Source organism: Lepisma saccharinum, chromosome 26 (genome assembly GCF_977018435.1).
Source record: "Lepisma saccharinum chromosome 26, izLepSacc3.1, whole genome shotgun sequence".
In the NCBI taxonomy this organism is placed as follows: domain Eukaryota; kingdom Metazoa; phylum Arthropoda; class Insecta; order Zygentoma; family Lepismatidae; genus Lepisma; species Lepisma saccharinum.
Window position 1 is genome coordinate 8,197,271 of NC_139254.1, and position 25,560 is coordinate 8,222,830.

Consider the following 25,560-nt stretch of genomic DNA (forward strand, 5'->3'; position numbering starts at 1 on the left):
TTAGCTGTTATACCAGCTCTACACCAAGTGTCCTAAAAATTTGTCATGCATGACACTGTTACACAAATTACAAATTTTGAATATATACAGTTTTCTTATACATAATTTATCTACATCATTATCATACAAATTTAAAATTGATAATAAATACAATTGTTATATCTGGTGACTATATCAAGTTACACATTTTGAATATTTACAATTTTCATATGTCTATATTAATATCATGAAAAAATCTACAAATGATAAATACAATTGTTACATCTGGTGACGATATTAAACAGAATAAAGAAGTTGGAAGAGGTATTCCTTTCTTTATTAGATTCTTGAATAACATCTCCCTTTGAGTGGTATAAAGTGGACATTGAAATATAACATGATGAGCATCTTCCTGATCTAGATTGCACTTGCACATAGGTGAATTTACTAAATTAATTTTATATAAATGGTGATTTAAACGTATGTGACCTGATCTCAATCTTAGTATTAAAACTAAAAACTTTCTGGGTATATTAAATGTATAAAACCACGGAGTCTTATTGTTTAAATTTAGTACATTTTTATATGAATGACCCATATATGTAAATTTTTGTTTGACCCATATCTCCCAATCTTGTTGAATTTTGTTTTTAACTCTTGGTAACATATCTGTATATGATAATAATATATTCGTTCTGTGATCCATAATTCTTGCTTCTTTAGCATTTTTATCTGCCAGTTCATTATAATGAAACCCTGAATGTGCTGGTATATATGCAAAATGAATTGTCCTTCCCTCTGTAGTTAACTTAACATACAATCTTATTATGTAAAGTACCAATGCTGATGCCTTATATAACTTTTTATATGAAGATTGCACACTGTACAAAACACTTTTAGCATCTGTTAATATTAATATCCTTTTATCTGGAATATTATTAATGTACATCAATGCACGATATATTCCATATGCTTCTGCCGAGAAAATAGAACACTCTCCAGGTAGTCTAAACTTTTTAATATTTCCATTTGAAGAGTCAATAAAAGCACATCCTACTTCTTCTTTATTTTTTGATGCATCTGTGTATATGAATCTATAATTCTCCCAATTTTGTAAATATAATTGAATATTTTCATAACTTGTTAATGAAACATTCCTTACCGGTATTTGATCATATGAAATTTCATAAATTGGATGTTTGCTATGCGTTATTATTGTAGAAAATAAATCTTGAAATTCTATTTTACATTGTAGGAAAGTTGAATATTGTCCCTTTATTTTGTTCTCTTGATATAAAATCCATTGGTCTTGCATAAGTTTATTTACTGGATGTTCTTGTGTTTCCCAGCACTTGAAAACGAATTTATTTGTAATCCATTTGCATCTATACTTAAAAGGTTTTTCTATGGATTCTAAATAAACTCCTACATTGGGAGCTGAATTCATGAGACCCAATGATCTCCTCAAGACTTTTCTTTCTAAACTATCTATCTTAGATAGAATTCTTTCTGTAGCACTTCCATATATGCTGCATCCGTATTCTAGCTTAGGCCTAAAAAAGTTTTTGTAAAATAAAAGCATTATTCTTGGGTGAGCACCCCAATTAGTATTTCCTAAAATTTTAAGCATGTTGAAAATTTTTTCACCTTTAGCTTGTAAATACCTTATATGATCCATCCACATTAATTTTCTATCAAAATTAATTCCTAAATATTTTATTTTATTTTGAAATGGAATACCAGCAATTTGTGTCAACGTATTTGGATATTTATGTTCACTTTTGTTATTAAAACATACAGCTGCTGACTTGTTCTGTGATATGATAAAGTTCATTCTCTCCAGCCAACATTTCACTTTATAAAAATTATTTTCTATTTTCTGAATACCTTCATATGGATTACAAAATGATCCTAATATACACAAGTCGTCTGCATACTGAATTATTTTTATTGTAGAATTATGAAATTGAAATATTCCTCTCATATATATATTAAATAATAATGGACTCAGTGGACTTCCCTGAGGTAATCCTTGTGAAGTGGTACGGGGCCCACTAAGTGTGTCCTGAAACCAAAATAATATTTTCCTATTTATCATCAAGTTCCATATTATCTTCATAATTATTTTCGGAGTATTTGTCTGATTTAACATATCAATTAATATATGAGGATCAACGCTATCATATGCACCTTGTATATCTATAAAGTGAGCAAATGTATATTGTTTCTTATACATTGCATTTTGAACATGCAATGTTAATGTTGATAATGCATCAATACAACCCTTGTTTAGCCTAAAACCGAACTGATAGGGATAAAAATATTGTTCTTTCTCAAAATACCACTCTAATCTTTTTAATAATAATCTTTCAAATATCTTCTCAATTGTAGGAGCCAACGTAATAGGTCGATATGATTCAGCTTCTTTCGGATCTTTAGTTGATTTAAGTATAGGTAGTATCAGATGTGTTTTCCAGTTTTGCGGCACATTTCCACTTCTCAGAATATTATTATAAATATTTACAAGTACTTTTAATGCATTGTCCGATTGATGTCCTATCATTTCATACGTTATTCCGTCGTATCCTGGAGCAGTTGATTTTATATTACTTAGAGTTTCTCTTAATTCTTGCAATGTTATTTTTGAATAAATTTCATCACTGGAACTTATATTATTTATAATCTCGGGTTTTTTATTTCTTACATAACTAGGTGTAAACTTTTTTTCAAAATGTTCTTGCCAAATTGTTGTTATAGGTGAAACTAATTTTATGTCCTTTTTTAAGAAAATTTATTTTTTTCCAAATTGTGTTTGTTTTAACAGATGGTGATAATGATTCACAGAATTCTTCCCATGCTTGCCTTTTTGCTTTATTAAAGATACGTTTTGCTTTAGCAATTACTTGTTTTAAATTTATCCAATTATTTGGCAAAGGTTGTTCAGCAAATATTTCAGACAATCTTATTCTTTCTTCTTTTGCATCTTGACACTCATCATTCCACCAACTTATAGTAGGAAAGTTGTTTTTATTATTAATTTTCTTCCGTTTAGCTACAATATCCATTGCATATGTTATTAATTGTAAATAACGTTGACACGTTATGTTTTGTTCCTGTTTAATATCTTCCATTGAGATATAAGAGTCCAAAATTATAGAATATAATTCCCAATCGATGTTTTTAACCTGCCACCTTCTAATTGGTAATGAATATATTTTAGGTACTGAGTGTGCATCATTTAACAGTGTAATGAAAATTGGCAAATGATCACTACCCCTATTCACAAAATCTACTTCCCAAAACAATTTATTTATTATATTATTTGACACAATAGTTAAATCTATGGCTGTTGGTGATTTACCATTCCATGGATAATGAGTAGCTGACCCATCGTTCATGAAATGTAATGATCGATCACTAATCCAGTCCAAAATACTACATCCTAATGCATCTCTATAATTACAACCCCATGCTTCATGATGAGCATTCATATCACCTGTGATAATGACATTGTCGTGGACATAATATAATAATTCATTAAAGTGTGTTACTTTAATATGTTGAGATTTATAACTCGATGGAATATAAATTGAAACTATTGTACACTCTAATGTGTTCATCTTAATTTTCACTGCTATTAATTCTACATTAAATAATTTTATCAACCCTAATGATTCTGGTAATGTTACTCTCTTAAATTTTATACTTTCATGTATATATAAACCTACACCTCTTGTATCTTTAGTTTGTAAATTAGATATTAACTCGTAATGAGGTATTTGATAATATTGATGCTGTCTACCACGAAATTCGGACAAACTCAATATACCTGGATGATGCTCATCTATAATTTGTAATACTTCTAATCTTCTAGCTGTAAATGAGTTTATATTCCATTGCACTATAAAAGACATACCTATTGATCCTCTTCTACAAGTTTAACTTTCTGATAATATTGCAATTATCTTTCCTATAATTTGTTGCATTGAAATTAAAATCTTCTGTTTCTTCCTGGAATCATTTAAATCACGAACTGATTCAATCATGTCTGGTAAAAGGTCCAACAATGACTGATATATTTCCTTTTGTCTACAAGAAACTGATTTACGATCCGAATATCTTCTGCAATTTATATTGTCCATATCTTGTTCTTGCTTACTATAAGGCGATTCTCTCAAATATACTGGATATTTGTATTTTATTTGTTCTTTTTCTGTGTCTGATGAGGATGAAGAATCCACGTTCACATCCTTTTTGTTTTCCCGTGGGAGTTGTACAATACGTCTTGTAGCCGATTTCATAATCTTCTTTGGAGGTGATGTAACAACTTTGCTGTATTGTACTCTCATTTTTTGACCACTATTCTCTTTTGCTATTTTCTTTTTTTCCGCCATTTGAGTTACAAAACTCGCACAATAACTCTCTCTGCCCTCCTTGCAACTATCACTTGTTGGTGCATTCTTCTCATTCACATAACTCTTTTTGATGGGAGGGAATTCCAATCCGCTTCTTCGAACAGTTTCATGTTGAAATTGATCCCTAAATAATTTAATTTTTTGTTCACATGATATATTTTTTGAATTATTTCCCGTCACAATACCTTTTGCTTCATAGTATGAGATGTTTTTCTCGGCCATAATAATTTGAATTTGCTTTTCATCCTGATATTTTGAGCACATTTTGTTGCAAGCGTTATGATCTCCTTTGCAATTTATACATGTTTCACTCATTTCGCAGTTTCCTTCGTGATAATCTTGGCCACATTTATAACACAATTTTTTACCCTTGCACTGTTGACCTGTGTGAGCAAATCTGAAACATCTATTACATTGCAACACTGGTTTCACACGTGGCACTACCTCAACTATTTGTTTTCCAACTGCTATGTATTGTGGTAAAACTGTCCCCTTAAAAGTTACACATAAGACTTGAGTAGGTTCAAGCTTAAATGACCCATCATTCCGCCATATTTTCTTCTTCATTCTTTCCATCTTAGTCACTAGCACTGGGCTTTCTATACTGCTTTCCAAATACTGCATTTCAAATTCTGTGGGTATTCCAAACACAAGGCCTTCCTTCTCCACTAAAGATTTAGGAATTCTGGCATTTACTCCTAACTTGTCTAATAACACTTTATTTTTCACAAAGTTATTAGCTTCTTGTGACGTGTTGAATAATGCTCGAACTCTATTTCGTCCACTTTGATCTACATACTTTACTTTCACATTATTATCCATCAACATATATCCAACTTTAACTGGATGCAAATTTCCTAACTGTTGGTTTCTACTTTCTATTATCACTAAATAGGGTTCGTTGGCACCTATGTCATACTGGTATATTTTTTCTTCATGATTGGTAGTGTGTTCCATCCTAGAACTTTTGTTACCCATTTCATTTTGTATTGTATTGTTCTTTCTTTTATTCGGCCCATTTACTTTGTGTGAAATGTCCATGACATCATTTACATCATTTTCTTCATGTTTTGAATCAGATGATATCATATCAATATTATCACTGGTTATAGTATTATTGCATATAGCACTATGTCCGTCCTCAACAGTATTGCTTCCCTTTTGATCCATTATGATAAATAAACGAGACAGTTAAAGCACATCTCTAATACAATCCAAAGGGATATTGAACGTCTTAAATTGTAATAGATTTGATTATTATCAATCAACTTTTGTCCTTTTCTATCACAATAGATAATAATCTAAACACTACTTAATCTTACTACACAAGTCCTTCAAAAATCCACATAACATTCGATTCAATCTAGCGAATAATCTTGCTTATTGAACCAATACGCCATTTTTTCACTCAATCCCCAACAACATTCATCGATCATGATCATCAATATATATTTATTGGGACTTACAGCATTGAATACGGCTGTTTATGCCCATCATATATTTTATTTACATAAGATACAATTTACATAAAATCTACAAACAAATTTCAAATATTTATATCAAACCTTAGAAATATTCATTACCATGTTATATCATTTTGTCTAAAAAAATGCAAGTAAAATATATTCAATTCGCATGCAAGAAAGAAGCTAAATTTATGGGAAATGATTACTGGTACAAAGAGTTAACCATAAAGGTGAAGCAATAAGTACAAAAGAAAGAGCATTGGGTTTAAAGTGAGACGTCATTTGCGGCAGCGTATCCCATACTACAAATTGGCCGTTGTTTTACCTTACGTAATGAATCCTGTAACAACGCTGGATTTTCGTGTCGATTATTTTACTTCTATGAGTTTGCAATGCTTTCTGCATGCAAGTGATTTTGTTTACAGAAGGTCTCAGGGTTGGTGATTTGAACTTTAGATATATTAACAGCCAGTGGCTCAACAGCCCCTGAGGGCCAGGGTCTACATACTGCAGAAGCGGGGTGACGTGTGGTCAGCACGACGAATCCCCCAACGTTGTTGTAGGTTTCTATGACCCTGTCACGCTACTCATTCGTATCTCCCCAATTTCCTCACGATGGTGTGTGGCCACAGGTCCCTTACACAGGCCGAAATCTCAGGAGAAAAGTCGTTACGCTTTCCCCGGGATACTAGAGCTTGCGGCCGTCCCGTAGCATGCATGTCGTCATATCAGGAAATCACTAAACCTAGAAAGTGAAAGTTTGTTCAAAGTTCACTTTCTGTACAGTTAGTCAGTGCCATAGTTGTCTACATTTACAAGAGTCTTCAGCAACGAGGTGGGTACATACAGGTGAGTCCATCGTACATATGTCCGGGAATTATTCTGTGACAGGGTGGTGGTGTCCCGCAAGCTTGCACAAAACGACAGTGTTTTTTCTCCAAGAAAAAGGTTTCCAAGAATAAAAATAACATAACTTAAGGCTGGCCAGAGAAATATACTGCACACAACTGTTCCAATCTTAACAATATTTATCTTTTGGAAATGAAATTGCAGCACGTAACGTCAACTGCATTCACTGAATATCCCGAACGAGCCCGGACTTTATATATCCATCTTGGATTTGAATTCATTTTAGATTCCTGATTTCGTGTTCCGTACCGGATGTCCTGCCTTGAAAAGGCAGGTATAACCCTTGTTATCAGAGGAGGGTTCAATACCTGGTGGAGGCACATAGTGGTTCGGATCCCACTTTAAACCAGTCCCGATTAGCCTACTGTGCATAGAGTGGACTTAAATCATCAAATCAATCAATTATTAGGTAAGGCCAAGTACACTACATTTCGTTCATTCTCATCAATGCGAACTTAGGTAAATAAAAAGCTGCAAGATTGCTAAGAACCTATTTTAAAAAGGAAGAAACCAACATACATGCTATACTTCGTCAAATATAATTCTTCAGAATGGATTGTAAGTTATTAAAAACAGTAGCAATTATACTAAGACTTTAATAAGATAAATACGTCACAACGTATTGTATAATGGTTATTCCGTGATTTTTGTAAGACATATTCTTGTACTTACTACATTAATGAAATTGTTCTTGAATATATAATTTATGAATTAGCGACATCTATTATTCATTATTTCTCTCAAATTACAAATATTGTTTCCATTGTGTGTATATGACCTGTCGACTTTTTAAGTTTAACCGGTCGACTTCCGTGGCGGAGTGATTAGCACAGCGCGCAACGAGGCCAGGGGGCCCAGGTTCGAATCTCAACCTAGACATGGCTGTTCTTTGTGAACTCCATTCGTGGCATCATCACTCATCCTCATATTTGCAATTAGCCGAAAGTGGCAGAGAAGGGAAGGAAGATAAACAATGTCAATCAATTAAATTTATATGCTACGCCACCTGCTGGGGGAAGGGGGCGTGGCCGTTGTGCTACGAAATCAGAGGTCTCAGGTTTGAATCCTTGTCAAGGGGACAGTAAATTCAGAGGGCGGATAGGGAATGTTCAGTCTGAAACAGGAACAACATTGGAAAATGAACGGCCAGAAGAGAAAGTGGTGGGGTCGTGTGTGAACCGTCCATGAATAAAGGTTTCGAACAAGTTTCGGGAATTCAAAAGCTTTCAAACTTCTGGCTTCATTGTTACAATGCACCGTCTCCCTGTTGTGTTTGAGTAAAGCTATGAATAAGTATTTTAAATGATTTGTCGATTTTCATTTCTGAACTAGCATTGATTGGTTACTTCGGTTTATTTTACTTGGCATTTCCGCCACTTTTGGCTAATTGTGAAGACGATGATGAATGATGGCATTGATGAAGGGACACTCATAAAGCCCAGGCCGGGATTCGAACCCGGAAACCCTGGCGTCGACCACTCTCAACTTGCATTAAGTTTCGGTGGGTGTGGTGTTGAACCATACCCCCTTAAACATACCCCTCCAAAGAAACAGTCGTTCTGTTCAGAAAATATAATACAGAGAAACAGTTTATACAGAAAACAAAATTATAGTGATTACCAAGTGAATGACAACGAGCATGCCAGTTGCATGAAACTGGCGTCAAAAACAAATGAAACGCGTAAACAAAATACGTCAATGAACAAAAGTTACACAAGGCTATTGATTTAACATTTCGTTTCGAGTTGGGAGGAGGGGAGGCTGGAGTTTCTCTTGCGCTTATTCGAATTACCCTACGTTGCAGTCATCTATTACTGAAGGAGTGCGAAAGAACATTGCTGAAAGCAGCAGGCTATAAATAAACGCTTGCAAAGTATTGTTACTGTTCGTGTACTAGTAGTAGTTTTACTGTAGTATTCATGTCTGTAGACAGAAAAAAAAACTCTCTGCAAGTACTCATTCACAATTGATCCTCTACATAACAGTATTATATACAACAATGTTTGAAGTTGCGTGTAACGACCACCCATAGGCGTAGCTAGAACTTTATATTTGGGTGTGCACAAAGAAAAAAAATGGGGTCTTGTACCTTCTTAATAGCATATTTTGAAACACAATCACTTGGCTCTTTAACTGCACTGATGTTTGTAAAGGAATATAAATTCACTAAGTGACAGTGTTGAAAATTTCTGAATATATGTAGTAGAAAAAACTCAAATTGCATAGAAATTACACACACACAAAATGTTCATAAATGTTACAAACAAATACATCAAAATACACGTCATCTATAACAAGAGACGTCTGTCAAAAGGTACAATGTTCTTAAACTCATCAATAACTTCATTTACATCAATAGACGAAGCTTTTTCCTGTTCCACAAATAGCAAGAGCAGGGCTTCCAATCTATCCTGCTTCTGAGTTGCTCTTAATTTAGTTTTAACTTGGGAAAGCTTGGAGAAAGCTCTCTCACACGTGCAGCTTGTGACAGGTATAGAAGAAAGACGCTGCAGTACAGAGTAGAATGCAGTAAATATCTTCTTTCTCCAATGACATCAAAAAATCGAAAAACTACAGACACTCGTTTCATCAGCGATAATGCACACGTTTGTACCAAGTAATGACATTTTCAACTTCTTACCAACTGCCGCTTATTTTCTCTCTTATTGAAATATCTGTATTTAATTCTCTTTGATAAAGCAGCCCATTAGGGTGTGCCTAGGCACACCCGGCACACCCCGTAGCTACGCCTATGCGACCACCATGTAAGCCAAATTGCACTCGTATATTCGAATATATCTTATTCGTATACTTTCAAGTCAATAACTTGCTTTAAATGATCTATACGTTATAATTTTCATAATTCATGTATATATTTACGTTTTATCTTATGTTATTATATTATACGCGTATTGTTGCACTATCTAATTCAGATCTTATAGACAAATAATTATCCCAAATAGTATATGCAACATTTTCATTATTTTTCAAATCCAAGATGGCTAGGATTATTTCTATCTTTCACTAAGAAGTTGTTGTTTTAGCACATATTACAAAGATTTCTTCCTAATATCGATCTTGATTAACAATGAACAAGATTGAAGTAATTAAGTCTTCGTTATAAGTCCGTAAACTAAATCTTTATTTAATCATTTTATGTGCAAGGGGAAATATTATATTTCAAAATCAGTTTCTTTCTACATAGTTTAACATTGTAACATTATAGTAAAGCAATTCTCCCTCGCTTTCAATAATTTAACGTTCTCCTATTGGCTGTTTATGTTAGGAGTGGGGAATGATGCTACGTGTAGCTATGTTCTGTGACCGCAACGGATCTATCGACAATGAAAATGAATGAGTGCCTACAACTGTACCAAGAGTTAATCGCAGCACACTTCGTACAATTCATCAAATGCTCAAGCTGGGTCCATGAAACTTGCTCAGTTTATCCTGATAAGTGCTCTGCGTGTGGAAGAGTTAAAAAATGGAACTACGGACTGCCAAGAAGAAGTTGTGAGGCGCTAAACTGTTCTATTCAGATCTCATTCTAACTGCGCCATCTGTCGCACCTAAACGCTACTATTTCTTGCGTGCATATTTTCGCTACAGGTGATACAGAACTTAGCCATCGTACATTATTATTGTTCTTCAAGAACTGAAAAATGATGTAAAGTACATTGAAAATAAATAAAAAAGATAAATAAACACCTTTTTTTTGCTATGACTGAAAATGTGCGCAATCTGTCCCCCTTTATCCTGTATGGCAACGTCAAAAGTTCCACGTTGACATTGTCAATTGTTGCCAACCACAATTAAGCTTACTATCGCTAATTAGGATTGATCTGACACATAAATTATCAGTTTTTCTTGTGTTATTTTATGGTATGAGTTGGTAGCATTGTTAAGAAAGAATCTGTTAAGCTGTGCCTCGCGCCTGATGTAAGCAGTTGAGGCCTTGCTGTTAACGGGAAGGCGGTGCGCGGATTCTGTCGCCAGAATTAACTTACTTATCAATGCTTACGAGGAGGGTCTAACATATTATATTTTAAATTTGTGCGAATAAGTATGTACGCGAGCGATCCGTGATTAAAGTTTTTGGACATTTTAATTATAGCATATTAGCTGACTACCCGGCGTTGCCAGGGTATTTATTTATCCAAATCTTGTATTATACAGGAAAATAATGAATTCTAACTGTAGTGTAACTAATTTTAAATGTGATCGTGAATGTTACCAATTAGCTTAGCGACTCCGATAACTATGGATTCGACATTAATCTAGGTCATTTGTGGCATTTTATTTTTCACCCCCCTCTCAGCCCCCATGCGGTAGGTGATGAAGTTGAACCGCTTTGGGAGTGTCACGAAAACTATGGATTCCATTCGCAACGCAGCCTAAATGTTAGACAACCCGAGAAACACTATCGTTATGCGGATTGCATAGAGTCACGGATGTTTGTTTGTGCGGAATTTAATATCGGTGGTTCTCGACTATTTTTACATGTCACCCCTTCCCACCCACACCCCTGGGGGTGCCAGGGTGTTTTACCCACACAATATTCATTTCCAGATTGCAAGTGATACGCGTACCAAGTTTGGTTGAAATTGCTCCAGGCGTTCAAGAGTTATGCCGGAACAAACAAATATACACACCCACACATCCATTATATATATATGATTTGAATTTTATTTGGTGTGACGATCGTCTTAATCCCGATCCCTGCGTGAGAACTGATGCTTCCAACTAACTAGCCGGAGCAAGGAGCAGGGTGTTGCCTAATTCGTTACTCCATATCCTGAGTGATGCTGATCACATCACCTCCACTCACGACCGGATCAAGAAAGTGTGGGGCGTTACCCCCACACCCCCTATACGCCTTCATGGCGTGGTGCTATGCACAGGGGAACACTTTACCTTTTATATCCTGAAGTTAGGAGTGGTGGCACGTTGCATGTGGTTGCTTATAGGTGGAATTCTAACTGTAACTAGCAACTTTCAAAAGTAAGTTGCTGTAAATGTGACATACTTACTTTGTAGCATTGGAAGTAACATTGTCAACAGTTACTTTTACAATTACTTAACGTAAGGTAGGTAAAGGTCAAGTTCGCCTTGCCTATATCATCATGCCACGAAGGCACATTCTCGATCTCGTCCATTTTGAAGGTGATGTGATCAGCATCACGCTCCAGCCGCCTTTATCCGCCAGAGTTGTCCCCATGTACCCATCGATTTGAGGCTGGTGGAGCCCCAGAGCCGCTTTATGCGGGGACAAGGGCGGAAAATTCCCGACCTTTGATGACCCAACCCCGGAATCGAACCCGGGTCTCCCGACTACACCACTGCGGTTCTCTTTTACAATTACTTAACTACATTTTAATTGTTAACTTGAAATTTCATAACGCTGGGGAAGCTCTAAATTTGGTAACTCTGTTTCCAACTGTGTTTGGCATGCGTGTCCTTTGTGAGTATCCCTTCATAAATTTCATTACTCTTCCTCATTTCGCGGTTAGCCGAAAGTAGCAAAAAAGCGAAGTACAATAAACCTAATAAATTAACAGACGAGAATCGAACCCGGGAATACTTGTTTATTTGATTTTGATTTCATTTATTTTACTTCGCCTTTTGCGCCACTTTTGGCTAAGTTGCGAAGATGGGGATGAGTGATGATATGATGAAATTGATGAATGGACACTCACAAACATCCATGCCCAGGCCAGGATTCGAACCCGGGACCCCTGGCGTCGTAGCGCGATGTTCTAACCACTCCGCCACATGAATACTTGATTAGAAAGAAGATAACGTTAGACACAAGAACAATAGGCGTAACTTGGCGGAGTCAAGGGAGCACTTGCCCCCTCCCCAAATTGTGTTTATGGAAATTTTACAGGTTAATGGTACTCTTGTTAACCTTCTAGAAGCAAAGTAATAAGTATTGTTTTATAATTTTTCAAATTTAATAGTTATTTAGGAACAAATAGTCCTGGAAGCTACTGTTATGACGTAGAAAACTTTTTAATTCTGTCCCCCCCAAAGTTAAGCACCCCCCCCCCCAGAGGCCTCAAGTTACGCCCATGACGACAACTTAATGTTGAAAGTAACAGCCCTCGCTGTAAAAGGTCTACGATGACAGGGACTCTGGTTCGAATCCTGGCCTGGACATGGATGTTCATTGTTCCTGTCCCCTCGTGAATTTCATAGCTCATCCTCATCAGCGTGATTATCCAAGAATGGCAGAAACGCGACGCTAAATAATAAGCAAATGAAATCGTTGTAAAAAGTAAGCGTTACTGTCACTAAATGTAAAAAGTAACGATTTCAGTTTCATTTATACAAGACGAGTAAGGTAATGTGTGTGTTATAGTAACGACTTGGTTTGAAATATCACAAAAATCTAGTAACTTACTAATCTGGCTCCCAAGGACGACCGATCGTTTGTTCGCAGCAACACTGAAGATCTGCGTCACACTCACTAACCACTCCACTGCCGAACCATGTCCAGATCTGGCCTGCAGCTTGACTTCAACGAGGTACGTGATTTCCAGTCCGCGAGCCGACCGATCACTGACGACTTTCGCCGAACGAATGAGAAGTGGGGTATTCTCCGATCGCGCGACGCAGGCGCGATGCGACGCGAGGCGACGGTTGGTGACGTCACGAACTGCGTCATCGCGAGATCTATCTGGCTACGGCAAGCGGGGGCTGGGACGGGCCACTGTCGACGTTTCGCGAAATTAGACAGACACGTCGTCCTTTCCGGAAATGGCGCTTACACGCCCATTCGTGGATGGAGCTGAATGGATTTCTCCTGTTCTCCCCCCCGCCACGGTGAAGGAGCGTCAGGTGTCTGGCTGCCGAGTGGATGGCCCGGGTTCGAGTTTTCTTGGATACTGGCGATTTTTCTCCTTGTAAGTGAACTACAGTAAAAACTGCATATCCCGGAATTTCTATAAGAAGGAAACCTGTAAGTACGGGGGAAAAAAAAGTCCCCAGATCGGACCGATTTTATATCTGAAAATGACCTGCTTAAGGCGGAAACCTCCTTAACGCGGAAACGGAACACCATTTAAAGACCAACGAGATGTTTTCATTCTCAGTAAGACGGAAATTTCTTCCTTTATTTTTTTCGCTCTCAACAAAACAATGCAATACTGTAAGTGGAGCACGCCTCTGTTGCCACTCGCTTATCGGTAACATTGTCGATATGAAAGAATGCGCTACAATACTCATAGCTGTTACGATTCCGTTTCTTTCTTTCATCTCTTACCCTCTTTCTCCACCTTTCTTTGTCTATTTCTCCTCTGTTCTTTCGTCACCTTTCTATTTTTCTTATCTCTCTTTGTTTGTTTCTTTTTCTTCACTTTTATCTCAATCTTTCTTCACCTCTCTTATTCCATCTTTCAATCTTTCTCTTTCCGTCTATGCACATCGCGCTACGACGCCAGGGGTCCCGGGTTAGAATCCTGGCATGGGCATGGATGTTTGCGAGTATCCATTTTACTTCGCTTTTTGTGCCACTTTTGGCTAATTTGCGAAGATGGGGATGAGTGATGATATGATGAAATTGATGAATGTATCGCACTTTTATTCATGTAAGTACATGCATTAGTACTCTACATTATAAGTAATGCGAAATTAAATCTGTCTTTCCATTATTTCCTGCAGCGCTCTATACTCTATTTAAAGTCAACCCTGTATAAGAAGGAAAACTGTTAAGACGGAAAATTTTGCTCGGAACCATCATGTTTCGGGATAGACAGGTTTTACTGTATCTAACGTATACAAACAGAGTTATAAAGAAAGAGAGAGGGAAATAATAGACAGATAGAAAAGATGATATAGGGATAAAGAAAACGAGTGAGAGAGAGAGAGAGAGCTAGAGAGAAAGAAAGGCAAAGAGAAAAGGAGAAACAAAGAAAGAGGAGAAAGAGAAAAGATAATTGGAGGCAAGCAAAAAATGAGAGAGAAATGTAAATAAAGAAAGAAGAAGAATAGAAAAAAAGAAAGGAGAGGAAAACAGGAGAGAGAGTGAAGAGGAGAGAGAGAGAAGGAACCGGATACAGGAAGAGAGGGAGAGTCGAAAAAGTCGCCAGAGCTTCGCTAGTCTGTCAAATGCAGTCCAGTGTGGACTACGTTTCTTATCATAAGGGCTTGGAAGTTGAAGACCTATAAATTGCCAAAAAAATACCTAAAAATATAAAAAAGGACCTAAAAACTGAAAAAACGAGGTATAAATGTGATCCAAATTAATTAATAACTTCAGTTTCAATAACTTATTAACGAATTAAAAAAATATAAAATTCTGGATGTATGGAACACACAGTGCGAAAAAACTGAAAGCTTCAAAACAAGAGAAAGTTGCCACTTACAGCGCCACCTTCCAGACAAGTTACGGTTAAAGGACCTTGTACCGTACCTGCTTCAGTCGTCCAAATATATATATATATATATATATATATATATATATATATATATATATATATATATATATTATTTGTTTACTACAAAGAGGATGTTTAAGAGGTGAGAATTGATGATGATTCGAATTAAGAATGGGCAGTAAAAACGTAGTCGAAAGAAGGTGAAGTTGCAAAAGAAAGCCGTTAAGACCTAAAAAAAGGCTAAAAAAGGACCAATAAGCCGAAAAAGGAAAAAAAGGACAAATAAAACCCACCTTTTTCTGGCCTACAATGACCCAAAATGAACATATATTATGTTGGGCCGTGTCTTCGGACACTAGGAAGAAAAAGGATTTTTCCTCATCTTCCGAGCTCTACTTATTATGTTTTTCAAGAATTAATCCCTTGTTAGGTTAGGCGTATTACGTTTGATGCTACTAATAATTATTACATATCACATATGTAGAGGTCAGAGCACACATACAAGTCCACTCACACACATGTGTGAGTGTGTAGTGTACCACTTCACACTGCAAGATGTCACGAAGGCATAGAGAGAATGTGGAGGTAGGGCCTCATTCATTTGTGGAGGGGATGTGATCAGCACCCCGCTTCTGCCGCCGCCTTCAGTCGCCAGGATTGCTCCCAGGTACAGTCAGCGGTAATAATAATAATAATGGGAAACTGGTATTTCAAAAATTCCCATTTCTTTTGTCAGTGACTGTACATTTTTATTAGATGCTGGGTGAATCCTAGAACCTCATCATGCAGGAAACTTCCCACCTGAAATACAAATTTCGCCATGGTTGGTTGATTGAGTTGGTGTCTTAAGTCCACTTTACGCACAGTAAGGGTAATTATTGGGACTGAACCTACAGTTTAAAGTGGGATCCGAACCACTATGTGCCTCCAGCGGGTATCGAACACGGAATCCCTTATTTACAAGGCGACGATGCTACTACTGCGCCATCGGGAAGGCCCAAATATCAGCATGGGTGTTATTTGTGAGTATACCTTCACCTAAACATGGCTCAATCTCATTGTCGCAGTTAGCCGAAGTACAATAACCCTCGACTTACGTAGATTCGCAGTTCGTAATAACTGTACGTAGTTATCACAAGACATTTTTTTATTTGAAAAGTGTGATTTCAGTTTCTTTTTATATTCTTTTATATATTTTTCACACTTTTATAGTTTATATCCGAGTAAATACTGCTGCATTATGTTTCATTTATAAAATAATACGGTGTAAATAATCTACATACATTTAATAATAATAAATATTGCAGTTTCTTACGAAGTTACACTTAAGCAATCTACAAATTCGACTTACGTAAAATTCAAGTTATGTGAAGATTTACGGAACGCATTACTTACGTAACGGGGTGGGGGGTTGCTGTAGAACAAAAGAGAAGTAAAATAAAATAAATAAAAATTTATGTGCAATATGAATATAAAAGTTGCACTGCTGGAACAGGTCAAAGCCTTGCTTCAATATTAGGTCACTAGTTTTAGACGTAAATTTTCAATTGTTTTCGTAACGCAAGCGAATCAAATTCAGAGGTGAAATTACTAGCTTAAAACGGCATAATTGATCACGACTGGTCTGCTCACAGAAGATAAGAATCGATACAAGATCACGTATCGATATATCGAGGATGATGTAATCTGATTGGTTGACCAGTGATGTGCCGTACACTATACCTTTACGTTACATGCGTTGTCTACACGTAATCAACGCGTAGATTACATTGGGTTGAAGTTTACATAGACTACGTAGACAATCTAAAATACATTAATATTAACTTTCAAGATTTTCATGAAACGAAAGTGACATTTTCAACTACATTGGTTCCTAACAAGCTGACAGGAATGATTCCTGAATCCTATTTACAGCAAAATTTCTCTCCTCGTCGATCATGAACTATGAAAGAAGATAAATCGTATGCAAAAGAAGAAAACAGATGGCAGTGGTGAGGCAAAAGTAGTATTTTCCCTTAAAATACTAAAATATTTCCTACGCTCGGTTATTTTTCTAGGCGAGAAATGTTCGAATTTGCAAGGAAACGTGTGAAAGGTTCTTCCCACACATTACCAACTAGTACACAGTACATTTTTGTTTTACTCATACAGCGCCCTATGCTAAGTAATCAACTTTTGCCATGTTGTTTGCATAGATTACGTAATTTACGTTAATAAGTTAGTTTCTGTATATAGGTACGTACCAGTATATCGTTGTTTACGCGTAGACGCACATCACTGGGAAACTCCCAATTATATCTATTGGTCTACCGGACCAAAACGTGACAAAAGTCAATATGGAATTAACGTCTAACTACATTACACTCCGATATAGAATGTTATATTAAAGAACAATCGCCCTTCAAAATCAACATCATTCAAGTCACGTGTAAAAGTCACATTTTCCACTTCGTTACTATGAGAGTGAAGTTATCCCTATAAAACAGCTTGCTGCATGAAAAGCAAACTCTCTTCCCTTTATCTTCGCGCAAGGACTTGTGGGAGTCCCAACGGATGTCCGCAGCATCCAGAGATAAGACGAGATCTGTAAGTAGATCCTGCCGCTTGGGGCGCCACCGTCGCGTGCACATATTGCTGCGTACGTGAGAAGCGTCCATAAAGAAAACAGAGAGAGATATCAGGAGTCTGTGGACGACCTCATTAGTTTGGCAGGAAACAAGTTGGAAGACTTTTGTGATAAATGCAGTTCCAAAACGAGCAGGGTTGCCGGTAGCCGTAAAATTATTGGATATTAGCGAAAGGAAAGTCGAAAAGTAACATGTTATTTGAGAGTTAGAATATATTCGGTACCAAAATGTCGCTATAGAAGTTTGAAAAATTAAGCATGACAAGCGTAACAATATAACAGAAAATAAATTCAGTGTTCATTTTTTATTGGTTACAGTTTTTTTATGAAATTAGACGAGTAAGTTTTAGAGAAAAATTGTCTTGTTTCGGCTAGTCTAGTTTTCGTCATGATCTTGTTTCAGTCGTTTCGACCAGACAGTGATAAAAAGTGCTTACTTATCAAAACACTTTTAAGATTTGTTTGTGCGTGCACGTTTCAATAACCTCTCTATATACATTATGGCAACAAACTCAGTAAAAAATGTGTCTGGAGTCTGTGGAGTCAGACCCGCGCATAATGGTAGTAAGAAGGTGAGAACGAGTGGGTGAAGCAAGGACAGTGCGCGCTGCTGCAAACCACTGGTAGCTTCAGCCGCGTTTTCCACTCCATACACTCTCTTCCCTTCTAACAGGTTCATTCCCCTATCGAGTCCTACTTGCGCAGGGGACTTGTTTTCGTTCGCTTGCTCTAAAGATTCCCTGGACAGAGTGTAGTATGTGCTGATTAGTAGCGTAGTAAAGCGATGCTGCTTTTGGAGAAATGTTCGCTGAAATTTCGAACGAGAATAGATTCTCTTCTCGTCCAAAGTCTGTTCTCGTTTTCTCCTCGCCTTGTCTGGTCTCGTCAAGTGTTTTGTCTCGTCTCATCAAGCTCTTGTCTAGTTTTTGATTGGTTTCATTTGTATTACTTCTCTTTCTCGCCACTTTCGGTTAATCGCGAAGATGAGGATGGATGGTGATAAGATTAGATGGATGAAGTAACAATGACAAACATAAATGGACAACACAAAACACAAGTCGCACAGATGATTATATAAAATGCAGGCCAGGGTCACCACGTGAAAGCTCCCGTCTAGTATCGTGTTTCGTCATTCACCTGGTCTCGTCAAGTTTCTGGTCTCGTCAAGTTCCTGGTCTCGGCAATTGTCTGGTCTCGTCAAGTTCCTGGACTCGTCAAGTTCTTGGTCTCGTCACGTTCCTGGTCTCGGCACGTTCCTGGTCTCGGCAAGTTCCTGGTCTCGGCAATTGTCTGGTCTCGTCAAGTTCCTGGTCTCGGCAATTGTCTGGTCTCGGCAAGTTCCTGGTCTCGGCAATTGTCTGGTCTCGGCAAGTTTCTGGTCTCGTCAAGTTCCTGGTCTCGGCAATTGTCTGGTCTCGTCAAGTTCCTGGTCTCGTCAACTTCCTGGTCTCGTCAAGTTACTGGTCTCGGCAATTGTCTGGTCTCGTCAAGTTCCTGGTCTCGTCAAGTTCTTGGTCTCGTCACGTTCCTGGTCTCGGCACGTTCCTGGTCTCGGCAAGTTCCTGGTCTCGGCAAGTTCCTGGTCTCGTCAAGTTCCTGGTCTCGGCAATTGTCTGGTCTCGGCAAGTTCCTGGTCTCGGCAATTGTCTGGTCTCGGCAAGTTCCTGGTCTCGTCAAGTTCCTGGTCTCGGCAATTGTCTGGTCTCGTCAAGTTCCTGGTCTCGTCAACTTCCTGGTCTCGTCAAGTTACTGGTCTCGGCAATTGTCTGGTCTCGTCAAGTTCCTGGTCTCGGCAAGTTCCTGGTCTCGGCAATTGTCTGGTCTCGTCAAGTTCCTGGTCTCGTCAAGTTCCTGGTCTCGGCAATTGTCAGGTTCGGCAAATGTCAGGTTCGGCAAATGTCAGGTTCGGCAATTGTCTTGTCTCGGCAATTGTCTTGTCTCGTCAAGTTCCTGGTCTCGTCAAGTTCCTGGTCTCGTCAAGTTCCTTGTCTCGTCAAGTTCCTGGTCTCGTCAAGTTCCTGTTCTCGGTCTCGTCTCTATAGCATCCTTAATGAGATGATACTAGCACGATGTGCTTTTCTCAGTACTTTTCAGCCTTCCACTAGAGGCGCTGTGCACTTACGATTCCATTGCATCGCCTCACGGCATGCCTGCTTGTCTGGCTACACCCCGAGTGCAATGACCCAGGGCAGGGAGGGAAACAGTCTCCGGGGGCGAAGAAGCAAACAGAAGGCAAAGGAGATCTTCTTTCGGAAGCGAAACTTAAGTGGTTTTTGCCGAAGAGCGGAGCAAAAAAGAAAAGTGATGCGACTTTCTTTCCTTCCAAGTCACTTCCGGTATTAACGCTCCTCGGTTACATCGTTCGCGCAGAAGAGAAGGATTATTTGTTGCCGTGGGAGAAAAAGCTTTGTCATTTGTCTCCCAGTTTCTACTTGTGCTCGCTTTTCTGTTTTTAAGCTGTTATTTTCGCTTTCGCACAACTTTAGGCTAATCGCGGTGATCGGGACTCGTATCCGGAACCGATTACACAGGTAAAACTTTTCATCAGTGTATTTTCTCGTTCTCGTATCATATGTATTACGTCTACAAGGCATCACGTGTTGTAGCCACAGACATTTCTGTATTGTAACAATTTCAAATGACTCCTTAGCGATAATTACAACCCAGATATGTACGTGGCTGTACAAAGGAGTAGATGTGAGATAGGAAAGTATGTTAATGGCACTCATCAATCAATCACCCAAATGTCAACCTCTCTTCCAAGTAGTACTCCCTGGACTGCATTTTGCAGACTAGCGGGGCTCTGGCGTCTCCATTTAATCTTATCACCATTCATCATCATCTTCGCGATTAGCCAAAAGTGGCAGAAAAGAGAAGTAAAATAAATCAATGAAAAAACTTAGTTAAAAAACGTTATCTTTTACAAGTGCTTTACAAATTACTTTTAGCTCTATTATTTTATACCACAATGTCCTTCAAAACTAATACATTTAACCACATATAATCTTAATATTCTCAATAGTGTGTGTTTAATCGCCAATACTAATTACTTCTAATTTCTTGGGCTTTCTGTATGCACTTAGTCTGCTGTGATAAATTGACTCACTTCATTTCACATTCATATTCTTTCTTAAAAGGCAATCTAGATAAAGCAGCGCCATCTGTGTACGAGGATATACATTTCTTCCCAGTTAGCAACAAAACGTTCCCTAGGGATCCTGGAAAGCCGAAGGTCGTGCAATGAGGAAGAAAGACAAATAAAATCACCCCAGGCCTCTCGCAGACGAATTCGCGAAAGTTTTAATCACTTCTCTACAGTATATCACAAAACAACCTCCCTCCCGCTGAGGGTGAATGGAAACGCGCAACGTCTTGTTGAAAGACTCTCAAGGCCAGCCTCTCTGCTCGCCCGCAGGACGTTAGCAGACGTCACCTAATTTTAGAAAGAATTCTGCGAAAATGGAAACTAGACTTCAGTACGTGTTTCGAGTTTAGAAGCCTAGGCTCTCAAGGCTAATAAAAGAACTTTTCAAGCTTTGAAAACCGTGGATCAAGTTTCTCCACACAGTACAGCCGTGAGCGATATTAAACTGGAATTGCGGCTAAGTATTCTTTTCCATCGAGTGACGTTGGTGGAAAATTTCGTGCGCTTGCGCTATATTTTACAGGATACATCGCTTGCATGGTACACTAGCGCCTCCAAGCGGATGATTCAAAACATGGTGTTACGGAAGTAACTAGCGCCGCCAAGCGGATGGTTCGAACAAGTCAGTCGCGTAGCCGCACACAACTCGGAAAAAGAAGCTAACTTCCATCAATATTCTTTTCACTGCTTTTTATCTTGCATTCTTGCATGGGTACTCAAGTAAAGCCATAAATTAACTTTCTGCTTGTTGTGTTTTCCCACAGCCTACTGCCATGTTGTGTTTTCCCACAGCCTACTCCAAAGTGATGTCATATCGCCAACCAATAATCGTTCACTGCTATTTATTGACTTCCCTGTATGCAACCATCTTGCACATGTAAGAATCTCTTCACACAGAATTGCGACTTCACAGAGTTCCGTGTGAAGATTTCCATTTGAGTCAAAGCTTCTCTGAAAGTAGACAACGAACCTACACTTTCCGAAACTCTTCCTTGTTATAATAGAATGGATATTGACAACATCGATATTACTCTTAAAATAACACTTCGAGAGCAATACCATTTGGACACCCAGTTTTATTTTGGATATTAATTATATCTTCAATATAAATTAACAATTGTTTATTCTGCATATTGAACTGCAAATTCATATGTTCATAAAATACATTGGAAGAATTATCTTGGTTTGTAGCACCAATAACAAATTAAAAGACTTATCTGGGTCAGACACAGCCAATAAGAATCGTCATGGTAGCTACGGACGTCCCTAAAAATTTCCCCTTGTAGTTGTAGGCGAAGAGAAGGCACTGTAGCAGAAAATTATCACACTATAGAAACAAAGGCTATAGAAAATTGATAATGACATTAATTTGAACGAGGCTGTTTCCACAGATATACAGCTTATATATAAACACCATGTATTCATCAAAGCGTAATTATAAACAGATAATTAGTGTTGAATATTAAGCAGTTATAAAATTTCAATATAAATTTGATTCTTTGAACCGTTCTTCAAATTTTGTACTCAAAAACAAAACTATTATCATTACTTTATAGCATAATAAATATATTGTAGAAATACTGTTCAAATAGGTAATATTAGAATAGATTGTCAGTTTATATTGTGCAAAAACCCTCATTTCTTTAACAAATGAACGTTTAGTTGATTTTTCATAACTAAAAAAATAGTTGTCCATGGTACATTGGGCGGATTTGACAAAACTATTGGTATTACTAAACCAATTGGCCAAGAAAACAAGAATAAACCTTTCAGAAATATTTCCTTAGCTGGTGTGCATCGGCAAGCAAGGTGCTAATGGTCAGTAGAATAATTTTAAAGCCCATCTTTGTGACGGAGTGATTAACTCTGTGCGCTACAACCCCAAAGGTCCCGAGTTTGGGTCCCGGGTGTTTTTTATTCATTTATTTCATCGCATCATCACTCAACCTCATCTTCGCAATTAGCAACAAGTGCCAGAAAAGCGAAATAAAATGAAAAATTGCTATTCCGTAAACTTTCCTCTATTACAAGTGGCCATTTAATTACTAATTCATTATCGCCACTGAAGGCTTCGAGTTCTGTCCCGGGTAAGAATGCCCTTACCCCAATTATATGTAATTATCATTCATCCTCATTGCCGCGATTAGCCTAAAAGTGGCAGGAGATGAAGCAAAATGCAAAGGAGCCAACGTCAACACATCTCGTTTTATCATCCGACAACAAGTCCACCTGCCCTTTGTTTACAAGCTAACACATGCTCCGTCCCAATATCAAGGCCGCAACTCAGAGCATCTGTCTCTCTCTATCTCAAGCGGAAAAATCCCGCTTGGCTCCGATGCAGGAAGCAGATGTGTCTATCATTGCAGTTGGCTCTTATCCTAATTGTTATGCAGCCCGTCACGGAACAGTGCTGATTGGGATGCATAAACGGCAGGCGTTTCGTACGAAATTTGCTGCAGAATCTGGAAAGCAGGGCACTGCAACCTCCACATATCCGAAGAAGTCACTAGCGCCGCCAAGCGGATGGTTCGAACAAGTCAGTCGAGAAGCTGCGCACAACTCGGAAAATGAATGCATTATTACCTAAATACGTATCACAGCTTTTTTGGCTTGCATTATTTTATGAATGCTCATTTCAGCGACAAACTAACTTTCTGTTTGTTGTTTTTTTCCCACTGTGTACTTCTCATTTCGTCACCAATAATAGTTCATTGCCATTAACTGACTTGCCTGTATGGAACCATCTCTTCACACACAGATGTGGCTTCTCCGAGTGGTGGCGTTTGAGATTGCGTTGATTGTTTGACACAAGAAAACACACCGGATCATTATGGCTCTACGTCTTATCTTATACTAAACATATGTCATTAGTAGCGTATGTTGAAATGCACAGGACACGGTAGTTATCAATTGCATTGTCTATGCTTCGTTGTTATTTGGCACACGCGCTCCATCTCTTGACATGAAAATTAATTAACCTTGTATAACGAAAACTAAATACGATTACATGAAAATGGTAGTAAAGAATACACACATCCACTACCGAGACCATACTGGAGCCCATTCGAAGCCTCGGATTTTGGTCAACCTTTGTATAGGGACTGTGGAGATCATCGGGACGCGAATGCTGACGTAAATAATTATAATTTTCACCACCAGGCGGAAATGTGGCGCTGTAGTAACAACAACCAGAAGTCGGACATGCAAAACTTCTTTTTATGTCAGTACAGCAGTGTCTAATGCCAGTGCTCATTATGGGTGCCGTCAAAGGGAATTGTCATTTGGAAGCGTAAGACAGCGTGATAATCAATGATGCTAGGATGTTGATCACTGTGCACCAGTCTGAACGGCACCCATAGTCTCCACAGCATCTATACCAACTTCCACCGCAACACGATGCTTTGAACAGGCTGCACCTTGAGTAAGGGAGCTTTAATGGCTACCTGGAAGCGTTAAAATGTCGCCACCTCAAGTCCATTTTGTAAAACGTTCCAAGAGCAATTCAATCTTAACAGAATTGAGAATACTAAAGTTTGTCAAAGTACATTTTAAAGCCGTTTGATCTTCAGGTAGGATAACCGAGACTGGGCCTACTGTTTTAGGTGGGGTTGGAATCACTGCGTGACGTGCCTCCAACGAGGTTCTAACCCAGCATCTCTTGATTACAGGGCGTTAACGTTATCCACTACACCATCGGAGAGTCCAGAATTTAGAATATCAAAGTACCAGGTGGCTATAATTAAAGTGACGGTGTTCAGAGTGATACAGCACGGGCTGTAATGAGAGTAGCAGTCTGAAACTTCGTAGATATGCTAATGAAGCAATGCGCTCGCGAATTATGAAAAAAAAAAAAAAGTTCCAATTCTCGCCACCAGGATAAAAAATGGCGCTGTAAGCAGTCAAAATGTGGAATTTTCCGTAACTCTGACGTCAAAGTCGGTGACATTGCCTAACCATTGTGTGAGCTACCTGATTGTGGTTGGTTGCTTTTTCCTTTAGTAATGTTCATGTAATTCTAATAGTGAAATTGTAGCGATATTTTATTACAAAGAGCATTGTTTTCTGCGATTTATAGTGTTTTTCCTCTAACTATACCAAGTTTTGACTGCTAACAGCGCCATTTTTTACCCTGGTGGCGAGAATGGGAACTTTTTTTGCATAATTCGCGAGCGCATTGCTTCATTAGCATATCTACGAAGTTTCAGACTGCTACTCTCATTACAGCCCGTGCTGTACCACTCTGAACACCGTCACTTTAATTATAACCATCTGGTAGTTCTGATTGGTTGATTTGGTTTATTTAATTTCGTTGTTTGCGACTTTTGGCTAATCGCGAAGATGAGGATGAGTGACGATATTGATGAAGGGACACTCACGAAGAACACTCTTGCCGGGATTCGAACCCGGGCGTCATAGCGTGCTACAGAGGTTGGCGGAGTAGTTTTTAGAAGAGATAATATTTTAGTAAAAGTCGTGGCCGAACTCGGGCAAAGATCCAGAAAAGTTAAAACAAACATAATTGTTATTGTGTACAAGTAACTATTTCTTAACAGACACAAACAACTGAAGAAAAGTTACTACTGAGACTTTCTCTTAAGTCTTGACGGCGCCATTTTCCGATTCACGACATGGAGCAAAATGT

At 38.1% G+C, this 25,560-nt stretch overlaps 1 protein-coding gene across 1 annotated transcript in view; it reads right to left on the reverse strand.

Moving 5' to 3' along the window:
* LOC145979832 (GTP-binding protein Di-Ras2) overlaps window positions 1-13,314 on the reverse strand; it is an 83,674-nt gene extending 70,360 nt beyond the window's left edge. Inside the window, exon 1 of the mRNA XM_083112858.1 lies at window positions 13,173-13,314. The gene's annotated coding sequence lies outside the window, so the exon portion shown is untranslated. The remainder of the gene's footprint in view (window positions 1-13,172) is intronic.
* Between the last annotated feature and the right edge of the window lie 12,246 nt (window positions 13,315-25,560).